The sequence below is a fragment of the Pristiophorus japonicus genome, chromosome 3 (assembly GCF_044704955.1).
Source record: "Pristiophorus japonicus isolate sPriJap1 chromosome 3, sPriJap1.hap1, whole genome shotgun sequence".
Taxonomy (NCBI): Eukaryota; Metazoa; Chordata; class Chondrichthyes; family Pristiophoridae; genus Pristiophorus; species Pristiophorus japonicus.
In genome coordinates this window covers 44,320,855-44,332,919 of record NC_091979.1, presented here as the reverse complement: position 1 = coordinate 44,332,919, position 12,065 = coordinate 44,320,855, and positions in this window count along the sequence as shown.

Sequence of the window (12,065 nt, the reverse complement as noted above, 5' to 3'; positions counted from 1 at the left end):
GTGGTGGTGGGGGTCATCTTTGTCTGATTCTGAGGCCCAAGGTGAGACAGTATAGGTGGCACCCATACTGATGTCGTAGATGGCAGGTAAAGTGGCGATGAGAGGGCCAATCCCTCTATGTTGTGATGGCGAATAGCAATGTGGTGAGAGTGGCTTCCGAGTTTCAAAAAATGACCTGCAAGCTGCAGACACCGAAATCTGTGGACAAAGTGGAGTGAGCAAGAGCCTTTCCATGAGGCAAGTAATGAGGTGAATTGTGGGAGTATTTATGTGCTTTTCCCAGCTCTCAATGAATGGACTCGCCAATGGCCACTGGGCTTCTACCTTCCCTTCACAGGCGAGGAACCGACCTCCGCGAATCCCGTGCTCTTGCAGTAAAACTCAGAATCTGGCTTTAAAATCACTCTTAAGGGTCTGTAAGCAAGCATTCAATGATTTCAATGAGGTCTCCCGCCTCTGAGGATCGGGTCCATGTCGTGCCTCAAAGTCGCCCGAGTTAAATGCTCGAGACAGCAGGACGACGTCGAGTTCCCGGCGCGCTGGCTATTCCCGCCATTTTTACTGCCAACCCTCCCCCCAAGTCCGTACGTGCGGCAACCGGAAAATTTCTGCCATAACTCTTATTGCTGCAATCTGGGTGATCAGTGACAAGGAAGCTGGGGGGGTGGGGGCAGAGGGGGAGGAGAGGGGGGGAGGAGAGGGAGAGGGGGAGGAGAAGAGGGGGTGGGGGGATGAGGAGAGAGGGGTGGGGAGGGGGAGGAGGAGAGGGGAATGGGAAGGGGGAATGGGGAGGGGGAGGAGAAGAGGGGGATGGGGAGGGGGAGGAGGAGGGGGTGGGGAGGAGAATGGGGGGTGGGGAGGGGGAGGAGAGGGGGGTGGGGAGGGGGAGGAGGGGAGGGGTGGGGCGGGGGAGGAGGAGAGGGGAGTGAGGGAGAGGATGAGAGGGGGGTGGGTAGGGGGAGGAGGAGGGGGTGGGGGGGAGGAGAGGGGGAGGAGGAGAGGGGCAGTCGATGAAAAAAATCAGCCAGAAGCTGACAAAGAGGAAAATGTTTTTTTTTTAATTAAGTTTTAAAATGATCAGAAAGAAAAATGCTAAATAAAAATGATATGTTGATAGAAATGACCATTTTAAAATTGTAACCTGCCACGCGAATCAAGATTGTGCATGAGCTGAGAAAGATTAGATGTGGTTCACAAAGCCACCTGGTGACCAGATCGTGCAATAACCGTGTGATTCCAACACCACAAGCCGTCACATTAATGGGCAAATCCAATTAGAAACGTGACAGGGCAGGTGTTGCTAGATATAATGTAGCTGTGGGCACAATCAGCATGAACATCCCCATAAGGAATGTTGACAATAATATAGACTATTACAACTTGACTGTGAAAATATATGTTCTGTAAAACTCACATGCCAAAGATGCCATCAAAGACTAAGTCTGACCCATAAAAACTTGCCCATAATCACTAATCAACGCTATTCGCATCTTGGACCTGTAGATATCAGACGTATATTAATTAGATCATCACTACAGTCAAACTCTTTTGTCCAGCTACGTCGGCACTTACGTACTTAGGTACATTAAAGCATGATTGTCTCATATTTATTTTAAATTCTGATTTCCAGCAGGTGGCAATAGAGGGCATTAAAAAATCAAGCCATTTATTATCGCCATGGCAACTTGCTGGTCTTGTCAGTGACGCCCACATTCCATGAACAAATAAAAAAACTCCTGAACTAATAGCAATAAGCCATCATATTTAAGCACCAGGAGTGCAATAGCAGGTGGATTGACTAAATTGATTATTAAGGCACAAATATTTGCTTAGCAGATTGAGAATTATGTCAATTTACTTTTGATATGAAAAAGATATATGACTTGCATACAATTTACAGCACAGAAACAGGGCATTAGACCCAATGCTCCACTCAAGCCACCTAATTCATCTAACTCTATCAGCGTACCGATAACCCTATCAACGGAGGTTGCCTCTAGCTGTGTAGATTAATACTCAGAGATGTTATTCATTGAGAAAGACATTAGCCTGGAATTTGCGGTCAGTGGCAAAGCAAAGACGTCCCTGAAGTACGCTCCGCACAAAGATCTCGCCAAAGAAGTTCGGCTTTTCCGATGTGCAGCTGAAACCGGCGTAGTCTAGTGGGAATCCCATAGCTGTCTAAGCAGCCAATCACAATGCAGAATTCTCACAGGCAGGGAACCAGGAAGTGAAGGAGCTCTTTTGATTCTAACTTTTTACAAATATTAGAGAGAGCAAAACAAAGATTGTGGCTCTCACATGGGGAAAAGGCAAACCTGAAATAAAGATGAACAAACTTTTAAAGAAAAATTTAATTTGATAAATCCTGAAGGTACGGATAGTTTCAAAGGGGTGATAACAGCAAACACTGTTTGTTCGCTGTTATTACCCATCGCAAATTCCGAGCCACTTTTAACCAAGATAAATGATTATCAGCACTAGTTTTTCTGCACAAACTCTCATTTCAGTTCAAGCAAAGTGTTCGAAAACATTAAGCTCAAAGTGAAGGGATTATTGATTTGGTTTTCTCAATCATGGCCATCTATCAGTCTGTGAACACACAATGGGAGCATCTCAGGGGATGGAGGACAGTGAGAACGAGCATAGAACTCAGAAAGTTGCTCTTCTTCATGATACTGAAACATTCTCAGAGTAAATCACTGCTGGGGTTTAGGAGCACCAAATGACAGAGTAGTCATCCAGAATATGTGAAGGAAGGCGCCTCCTGATATACCCCTCCTGTGAACTCCACTGCTGATCCTGTCAAAGCTCACGGGGGGGGGGGGGGGGTCCCTGCTTTGCATGGCAATTGCGGGCACCCATGCCATCAGGGATGCATCTAGGGCACCTGCTCTGTCAGTAAATCCAGAAGATCCAGTCATACAGCAGCCTTGCTAGGGAGCGGAGGCTTCTGGGTCACCCCACCAAAAATTCTGGAAGTTGTCCCCAGCGACTTATGGTGGCGATCACTGACTTCCGTCTGACGTGGGCACGTGGTCAATGGAGTGGCTATGCCCATCCGTTCTCGCTGACGTGAGGCCCAAGCCTTTGTGAGGTCTGGGCCTCGCTTAAATGCCAACAGCAAGTTGTGGGCACCTTGCCAGTTGTGGGAGGGTGGCAAATCGGCCATATCCCATTTTCAGCCAGCCAGCAGATCAGGTCGTGGGGAGTGGAGGGGGGTGAGCAAGTGATCAGGAAGGCCAATGGAATCTTGGCCTTTATTGCAAAAGGGATGGAGTATAAAAGCAGGGAAGTCTTGTTACAGTTATACAGGGTATTGGTGAGGCCACACCTGGAATACTGCGTGCAGGTTTGGTTTCCATATTTACGAAAGGATATACTTGCTTTGGAGGCAGTTCAGAGAAGGTTCACGAGGTTGATTCCGGAGATGACGGGGTTGACCTATGAGGAAAGGTTGAGTAGGTTGGGCCTCGACTCATTGGAATTCAGAAGAATAAGAGGTGATCTTATCGAAACGTATAAGATTATGAGGGGGCTTGACAAGGTGGATGCAGTTTCCACTGATAGGGGAGACTAGAACTAGGGGGCATAATCTTAGAATAAGGGCCCACCCATTTAAAATTGAGATGAGGAGGAATTTCTTCTCGCAGAGGGTTGCAAATTTGTGGAATTTGCTGCCCCTTAGAGCTGTGGAAGCTGGGTCACTGAATAAATTTAAGACAGAAATAACAGTTTCTTAACCGATAAAGGAATAAGACTTTATGGGGAGCGGGCAGGGAAGTGGACCTGAGTCCATGATCGGATCAGCCATGATTGTATTAATTGGCGGAGCAGGCTCAAGGGGCCATATGGCCTACTCCTGCTCCTATTTCTTATGTTCTATGTGAGGTGAGGAGGGAAGCAATCCCATGGGGAGCCTCGAATGGGTCAGCAGCGGTCAGGATTTTTTTTTAATTGCCGGCCCCGGAGCAGCATTCTTGCTCTCCCTGGCCAACACCAAACCAAAATTATGTTTCCTGGGCTGATTTGTGAGCAGTGTGTAGCAGTTTAAGGACACTTCGTCCATTTGTACCTGAAAATTACCAATCAGCGTCCAACAATCAGCATAGATCCCCGATTTAAACAGTCTCCCACTGCTCGAAACAGGCAGAGTGCTCAACCATTTACAGGCCCACCTGAAAATTGCATGGGGCCCAATATAGAGGAGAACACATCGTGAGCTCCGAATACAGTGCACTAAATGGAAAGAAGTACAAGTAAATCACAGTTTCAGCCAGAAGGAATGTTTGGGCACTCTGGACAGTAGGAAGGGAGGAGTTAAAAGGGCAGGTGTTGCATCTCCTGTGCTTGCATGGGAAGGTGCTATGGGGAAGAGGAGTGGGAGGAGAGTGGACCAATGTGTTGTGGAGTCAATGATCCCTTCAGAATGCTGAGAAGGGAGGGGAGGGAAAGATGTGATTGCTGGTGGGATCATGCTGGAGGTGGCGGAAATGGCAGAGGATGATCCTTTGAATATGTAGGCTTGTGGGGTGGAAGGTGAGGACAAGAGGAACCCTGTCATGGTCCTGGGAGGAAGGGAAAGGGGTGAGAGGAGATGGAACGGATACGGTCGAGGGCCTTGTCAACCACGGTGGAGGGGATTCCTCGGTTGAGGAAAAATGAAGACATATTGGAAGCCCTGGTATGGAAGGTGGCATCATCAGAACAGATGCGACGGAGATGGAGAAACTGGGAGAATGGAATAGAGTCCTCACAGGAAGTGGGGTGGGAGGAAGTGCAGTCAAGGTAGCTGTGGGAGTCAGCGGGCTTATCGTGAACATTGGTCGATCATGGACTCAGCTCCACTTCCCTGCCCGCTCCCCAGAACCCTTTATTCCCTTATCACTCAAAAATCTGCCTATCTCTGCCTTAAATATATTCAGTGACCCAGCCTCCACAGCTCTCTGGGGCAGAGAATTCCACAAATTTAAAACCCTGAGAGAAGAAATTTCTCCTCATCTCAGTTTTAAATGGGCGGCCCCTTATTCTGAGACTATGTCCGCTAGTTTTAGTTTTCCCTATGAGTGGAAATATCTCTGCATCCACCTTGTCGAGCCCTCTCATTATCTTATATGTTTCAATAAGATTGCTTTGGAATTTGCTGCTTGAAAACCATTAAGGAAGTTGGCACACAAATAAACAATCATAAAACCTTTAAAGCAGAGATTGATTTTGAAATTCCAGGTAACAATTCCTTATGTCTCACGGTCCTAAAATTACACCACATGATACAAACCAATGAGCGTTTAACACATTCGGCTCCAATGGGGTTTTGCAGGGCTCAATGCTCTTACCCCAGCTATTTGCAATATACATTAATGATTTAGATGAAGGAATTTAGTGTAATATCTCCAAGTTTGCAGATGACACTAAGCTGGGTGGTGGTGTGAGCTGTGAGGAGGACGCTAAGAGGCTGCAGAGTGACTTGGACAGGTTAGGTGAGTGGGCAAATGCATGGCAGATGCAGTATAATGTGGATAAATGTGAGGTTATCCATTTTGGGGGCAAAAACACGAAGGCAGAATATTATCTGAATGGCAGCAGATTAGGAAAATGGGAGGTGGAACGAGACCTGGGTGTCATGGTACATCAGTCAGTTGAAAGTACAGCAGGCGGTGAAGAAGGCAAATGGTATGTTGGCCTTCATAGTTAGGGGATTTGAGTATAGGAGCAGGGAGGTCTTACTGCAGTTGTATAGGGCCTTGGTGAGGCCTCACCTGGAATATTGTGTTCAGTTTTGGTCTCCTAATCGGAGGAAGGACGTTCTTGCTATTGAGGGAGTGCAGCGAAGGTTCACCAGACTGATTCTCAGGATGGCAGGACTGACATATGAGGAGAGACTGGATTTTAGAAGGATGAGAGGGGATCTCATAGAAACATATAAAATCCTGACAGGACGGGACAGATTAGATGCAGGAAGAATGTTCCCGATGCTGGGGAAGTCCAGAACCAGGGGACACAGTCAAAGGATAAGGGGTAAGCCATTTAGGACTGATGAAGAGAAACTTCTTCACTCAGAGAGTTGTTAACCTGTGGAATTATTGAGTTATTTATGCCAGTTCATTGGATATATTCAAGAGGGAGTTAGATATGGCCCTTACGGCTAAAGGGATCAAGGAATATGGAGAGAAAGCACGAAAGGGGTACTGAGGTGAATAATCAGCCATGATCTTATTGAATGGTGGTGCAGGCTCAAAGGGCCGAATGGCCTACTCCTGCACCTATTTTCTATGTTTCTGTTTCTATCCCTTTCTCCACTGTTTGTGGAGCCAATACATGGATTACAAGCTCTACTGAGAAAGCAAAGACTTGGATTTCTATAGCATGTTTCACTGCCATCAGATGTCCCAAAGCGCTTTACAGCCAATGAAGTACTGTGGAGTGTAGTTACTGTTGTAATGTAGGAAATGCACGAACCAATTTGCGTAAAGCAAGCTCCCACAAACAGCAATGTGATAATGATGAGATAATCTGTTTTTTAGGGATATTGATTGAGGGATAAATATTGACCAGGACACCAGGGATAACTCCCCTGCTCTTCTTTGAAACAGTGCCATGGGATCTTTTACGTCCACCTGAGAGAGCAGACGGGGCCTCGGTTTAACATCTCATTCAAAATACGGCACTTCCGACAGTGCAGCTCTCCCTCAGCACTGCACTAGAGTGTCAGCCTAGATTTTTTGCTCAAGTCTCTGGAGTGGGACTTGAACTCACAACATTCTGACTCAGAGGTGAGGGTGCTACCAACTGTTTCACTGACTGACAGAAGAAATGAGAAGGGATTTGAAACAAACATGGTAAGCATTGGTACTTTAGTATCCTATGCTGTTATTTGAGCGACCAAATCATTTATGGGTGGTCTCCCTGCTCTTCAGAGCAGAGGCTGCCAATACCTTATTTGTGTTTTTCTTCCCAGCAGTTTTTCTAAAACTTGACCACCTGATGTAAGATATAGCTTAGAAAGCCTACACATGCTTATTTAGATACTTGATGTATTGAAAAGGCTAAATATCCTAAAATACTCTTCCAACAGGCCAAGCAGCCCTTGATGAGTTGCTGCAGCAGTCAGTCTCCCACAATAACCAGATGAACAGGCTGTGAATAACAAGTCGAGGGGCAAGTCCTTGATTAGATCGAACAAGCTATCAATCTTCCACAATAGCCAGACTAAAAAGAATATGAACAACAAGATAAGGCAAGGTATAAAACAGCACAAGAAGTTTCACATGTTGAGGCAGAGAAGGAAGACAGTCCTGAAGTCAATGCTCCTCCCAGCAGAACCGGGTAATCTCGTGTCTGTTGTATTAGGATTGTGCTTTGCTAGTGAGTCTGACTATTGTGTGTTCTTTCAAATCCATTAATAAAATATACTCACTTCACACCATGTTGGTGCGGCCCCTTTGGAATCTCTTACATTCAGTTATTTGGAAAGTTAAGATCTCAAGTTCTGTGGGAGGTATTTATGCTAAAACAACACTTCTAAATGTAATAGTATACATGAGTAAATCAATAGATTTTGTTTTACAAAGCCAACCGTGACCTTGTGCACTGATATATTTATCAAATGCAATGAGATACAAGTTCATGAATGCATAAAATGCAATCAAATACATAACCTATTTATAGTTCAGTAAATCAGTGCGACATTGAATACATGACTACGAAATGCTTCCAAAAATCTTAAGTGATTCAGACACTTTTTAAATTCCAGCACAATTTTTTAATCATACCACAACCTTCCATTAACGTAACATCATTTTACAATCATGACAATCGTGGCAGGGAGGGGCTAAAGTCTGCTTTTATCTAATGGATCACTATTTGTGTCTGTTGCTAAGCAACACAGATTTGTTGTGGTCTGGCTGTGTTAGCTTAATTTTAAGATAGGCGTATGTGTAAATGGTTCAACGGTCAGGTATTCACAGCTCTGCACTGTATATTAAACAAGGTAATTAAACCCTTTGGCCTATTACCTCCTTTTGGCATATCCAATTGGTGGTGTGGATTCTTTTAATCACTGGAGTGCCGAACGAGTGAGCTTTAATTAACCCAAAGGTATTCTATGTGAATGCAGATCCAAGCCTGCCTGCTCCTCACTCCCTGCTGTCTGGAGGAGGCTGCCCAATCTCTGCAGCTCCTGACCCAGCATAATGCATTAGCAACAACAAATTCAGTGAATTTATTTCAAGGATACAATAGCGGCTTTTAGAAATCATCTGAAGTTTACTCCAGCATTTATGAAGTCCTGTAAACTATCCACGTGTTATTGCCGTCAGCACATTCCTATCAAAAAATGCATTAACTGAACGAGGAACCATTTTGAGTGTTAGAGGCAGCAGCAAATGGAGAGTGGCAATTTTGCTACTTCCAGTGATAGATCACTCCTGAAGAAACGAATGATGCGACTCATCCTAGTGATTACTGGATAGTTCAGAAACCAATCTATTGGCCTGGTGAGGGTCTTCCGTGTAGAAGACAAAATGTTCCTTGATTTATGAACTACGTGAAGTAACTATCCATTTGCTGCTGCCTCAAACACTCAAAATTATTTCTCTTTTAGTTAATGCATTTTTTGATTAAAATTCATGACAAACGTTATTCCTTGGGCTACTCAAAAGCTTATAGTGTTCATTATATAGAGGTGTCTCCGAGCACTATCATCATAGGCAGTTCCCCGAAACGAGGATGATTTGCTTCCACGCCAAAAAGAGGACGAGTTCACAGGTGTTTCAATGAAGGACCCGAACAACATCCTGAAGGGTGGAAGATGCCTGTGCCTGGATTTTTTTTTTTTTTAAAACGTGTGGTGGCCGTTGCACACCAGCCACCACATGGGCTTGACAGAGCTAGGTCTTCGCCCAGCACTATACAGCACAGTGATTAGCAGAAACCAAGTTGGGGGGGGGGGGGGGGCGGAAACAGAGTCAGGGGGGAGTTAAAGCTCATCAAAGAGGAGGATCTGGAGGACATTTTTGAAGGCATAGGGGAATGGCAATGTGGAGATTATAGAGGGTGGGGGCAAAGTGGCTAAAGGAGCACAACTAATGGTGGAGTGGAGGGGGCGGGCAACGAGTGATAGACCAGTACTAAAATGTGTGTGCAGAGACAGGCCTGAAGGAGATCACAGAGCTAGGCCTGAAGGAGATCACAGAGGTAGGGAGGGGCAAGGCCATTGAGGAGGACAATCTTAAAGTTGATTGTCTGGCACATGGTAAGGCAGTGAATTTTGGCAAGAAGAGTGACGGGGATACCAGCCTTGGCGTGGGTGCGGACACTGGCCGTGGCCGATGAAACTGCGCGACCAGTAATTTAGCTTAAAAAGATATGTCGATCCACGTCCCTAAACATCTGTTGCATTTAGATTTGTACCATTTAGATTATATTCCCATTCTTTGTTCCGTTACAGGGTTAGAGCCATCTCAATGGTGGCACTTTAAAAGGTGGTAAGTTCAAGCCCCACTTCAGAGTTCTGTATATAATCTAGGCTGACAGTTCAGTGCAGTACTGAGAATGCAGCACAGTTCGAAGTGCCGTCTTTCAGATGCGATATTAAAGCAGAGACCTATCTGCCATTGTCAGGTGAAGGTAAAAGAAATCCCTAATTTAGGGCTGTGCATACACAGATTGAATTACAGGTTTAAAAAGCCATAAAACGAATCGGATTCTGGGTTTCATCGACAGTGGCATGGAATGCAAAAGCACTAAGATAATGATGAATCTATACAAAACATTGCTTAGTGTACTGGGCACCCTATTTCTAGGCTCAATTTTCCGCGAGCCCGTTTTCTGGCGTACTTGCCCGAGTTGCGCCACTTAATTACGTGAATAGATGCACCAGGAAAAAATCTTCGTAGTTTCCCCGATGTTTGACCTCTAATCTGCAGCCACGCAGCGTAGCCAGTGTCCTCGGGGGTGGAGCCTGCAGTCTGCGCTGGAAAAAGGAGTCGGGCCTTCTGCACATGCGCGGGGGGGGGGAAGTGACACGCTTGACGTCACTGCAATGGCTGCGCATGCGCAGTAGAGCTCCGAGTCTGGGAGACTTCCTTCAGCTTCATATAGTGAGTAACCTTCGAGGTCTGTCAACAAGTAATGGTTAGGTGACAGTGCAATAGATTTCAAGAAGCTGTAGTTTATAACACAGTCTCTCCCCCCGCCCCCTTTCCGCCACTCTGTGGCCCCCGATGCCGGCCAGTTTGCTCCCTCCACCACCCAACCCCAATCCCCCCAACCTCCCGGTCTACTTTCCTGCCCCTAGCCCTGGCCGATGGGCTTGCCGGTGCGTTCTCCCGCCCCTAGCCCTGGCCAAGTGGTGTCCTGCCTCCCGGTCCCCGCACCTAACTACACCCGAAAGGCTTCCCCCCACATCTCTCATCTTTCCTGCTGCTGCTGTCTGGGCATCTGCTGCACTTACCTGCGCCGATTTCCTTAACTCTCCGCAAGGGTTTTCTCGAGAGGCCACATATGCTGGCCTAAGTAGAAATGGAGTAACTATTAACTGGCCAAAGTTGCCTAAATGGCCAAAATTGGCGTAGGTGGCTGGTAACGCCCCCTTTTGAGCAAAAATAAACTTGCCTAAAAAAAAAATGTAACTAACTGCTGAAAATTAATTGGGGAAACTGGGGATTTTTAAAGTTAGGCCAGAAAAAGCAGCCTACTCCAAAAAAAAAGAGCAAATACAGGGGAAAATTGAGCCCTGAAAGGATCTCTGAGGTATGGAATAGGTGCAATGCAATTTCACGAGAGCAATACCAAGGGTGAAAGGTTATAGTTAATGGAAAGGAAATTACTTGAAGGGCAGGGGAGTTCTCTGGTTAATACTTATCCTTCAAGCAACACCATCGAAAAATGATTGGCCGAAAATTGCGGCCTCTCCGGTTTCATATGATGTGCGCACACACCCAAAGAGGCCTCACAAATGCTGGTTCTCGGTGCGCAATTTCCGTTGACAGATCGCACGCATCCCCACAGGAAGGACATCCACGGGGCAGAGATTGGGCTATTTGCCCAACTCTTGCCCTGCAAATGCCATTCAAACTCTTACACATGGTTAAAGCAGGCATATAGCCTACTTTTACCAGCGTAAGAGTTTTCAAACATAGAAAACTTAAATTTCATCAATAATTTTTATATTAAAAACCTTGTCTATTAAGGCAAGTTTATTTTTAACCTTATTAAAACATTTAAAAAAGTTCCCCCCAAAATTTTCTAAAACATTTAATTACATTCAACTTCAATTAATTTTAAGTACAGGTGCAGCGCCTAAAATCCGGAACCCTCGGGACTGAGGCCATTCCGGACTTTGTGTTTTACCAGACTTTTTAAATTTATTGATGTGTGTTTCTTGTGTTTGGGGAGGTATTCTCAATGATAGTAATGGGAGCTCATAAAAACGGAACTCACCATTATTATCAATGAGAATACTAGATAGTGATTGGTGGTCTGGTCCAGGCCCACGTGATCTCAGGATACGAATACGTACCTGGAAGACATGCTGGACTGCAAACATAGGTCTCCGACAGCAATCCTATGTTCCTCCAGGACCACCAGGTATTTTCATTATAAAATTTCCAGTCGGAGGTGTTCGCCCAAAGGAAGCCTCCAACCACAATTTCCCCCCCATTATCTTGTCATTTATCTCATTGCTGTTTGTGGGACCTTGCTATGTGCAAATTGAATACCATGCTTCCCTGCATTATAACCGTGTCTACCCTTCAAACGTACTTCATTGTCTGTGACGTGCTTTGGGATGCCTTGAAGTCAGGAAAGCCACTAATTTATAAGTTTTGTCAAAAATGTATTTCTTCACATTTATCTATGTTGAACTGCACTTGCCACATCTCTGCCCATTCACCTAACCTATCAATTTTCTCATTTAATGTTTGCAAGGCTCATTACTTTAGTAGTGTCAAATAAGTTTTGATATCATTCCATCCATGCCCATCTCCAAATCTGTGAAACTAGCACACCAAAAATTAGATGGACCTTCTTGTTAAAATTCCTAGTTTAAATTTGGACGTGACTGC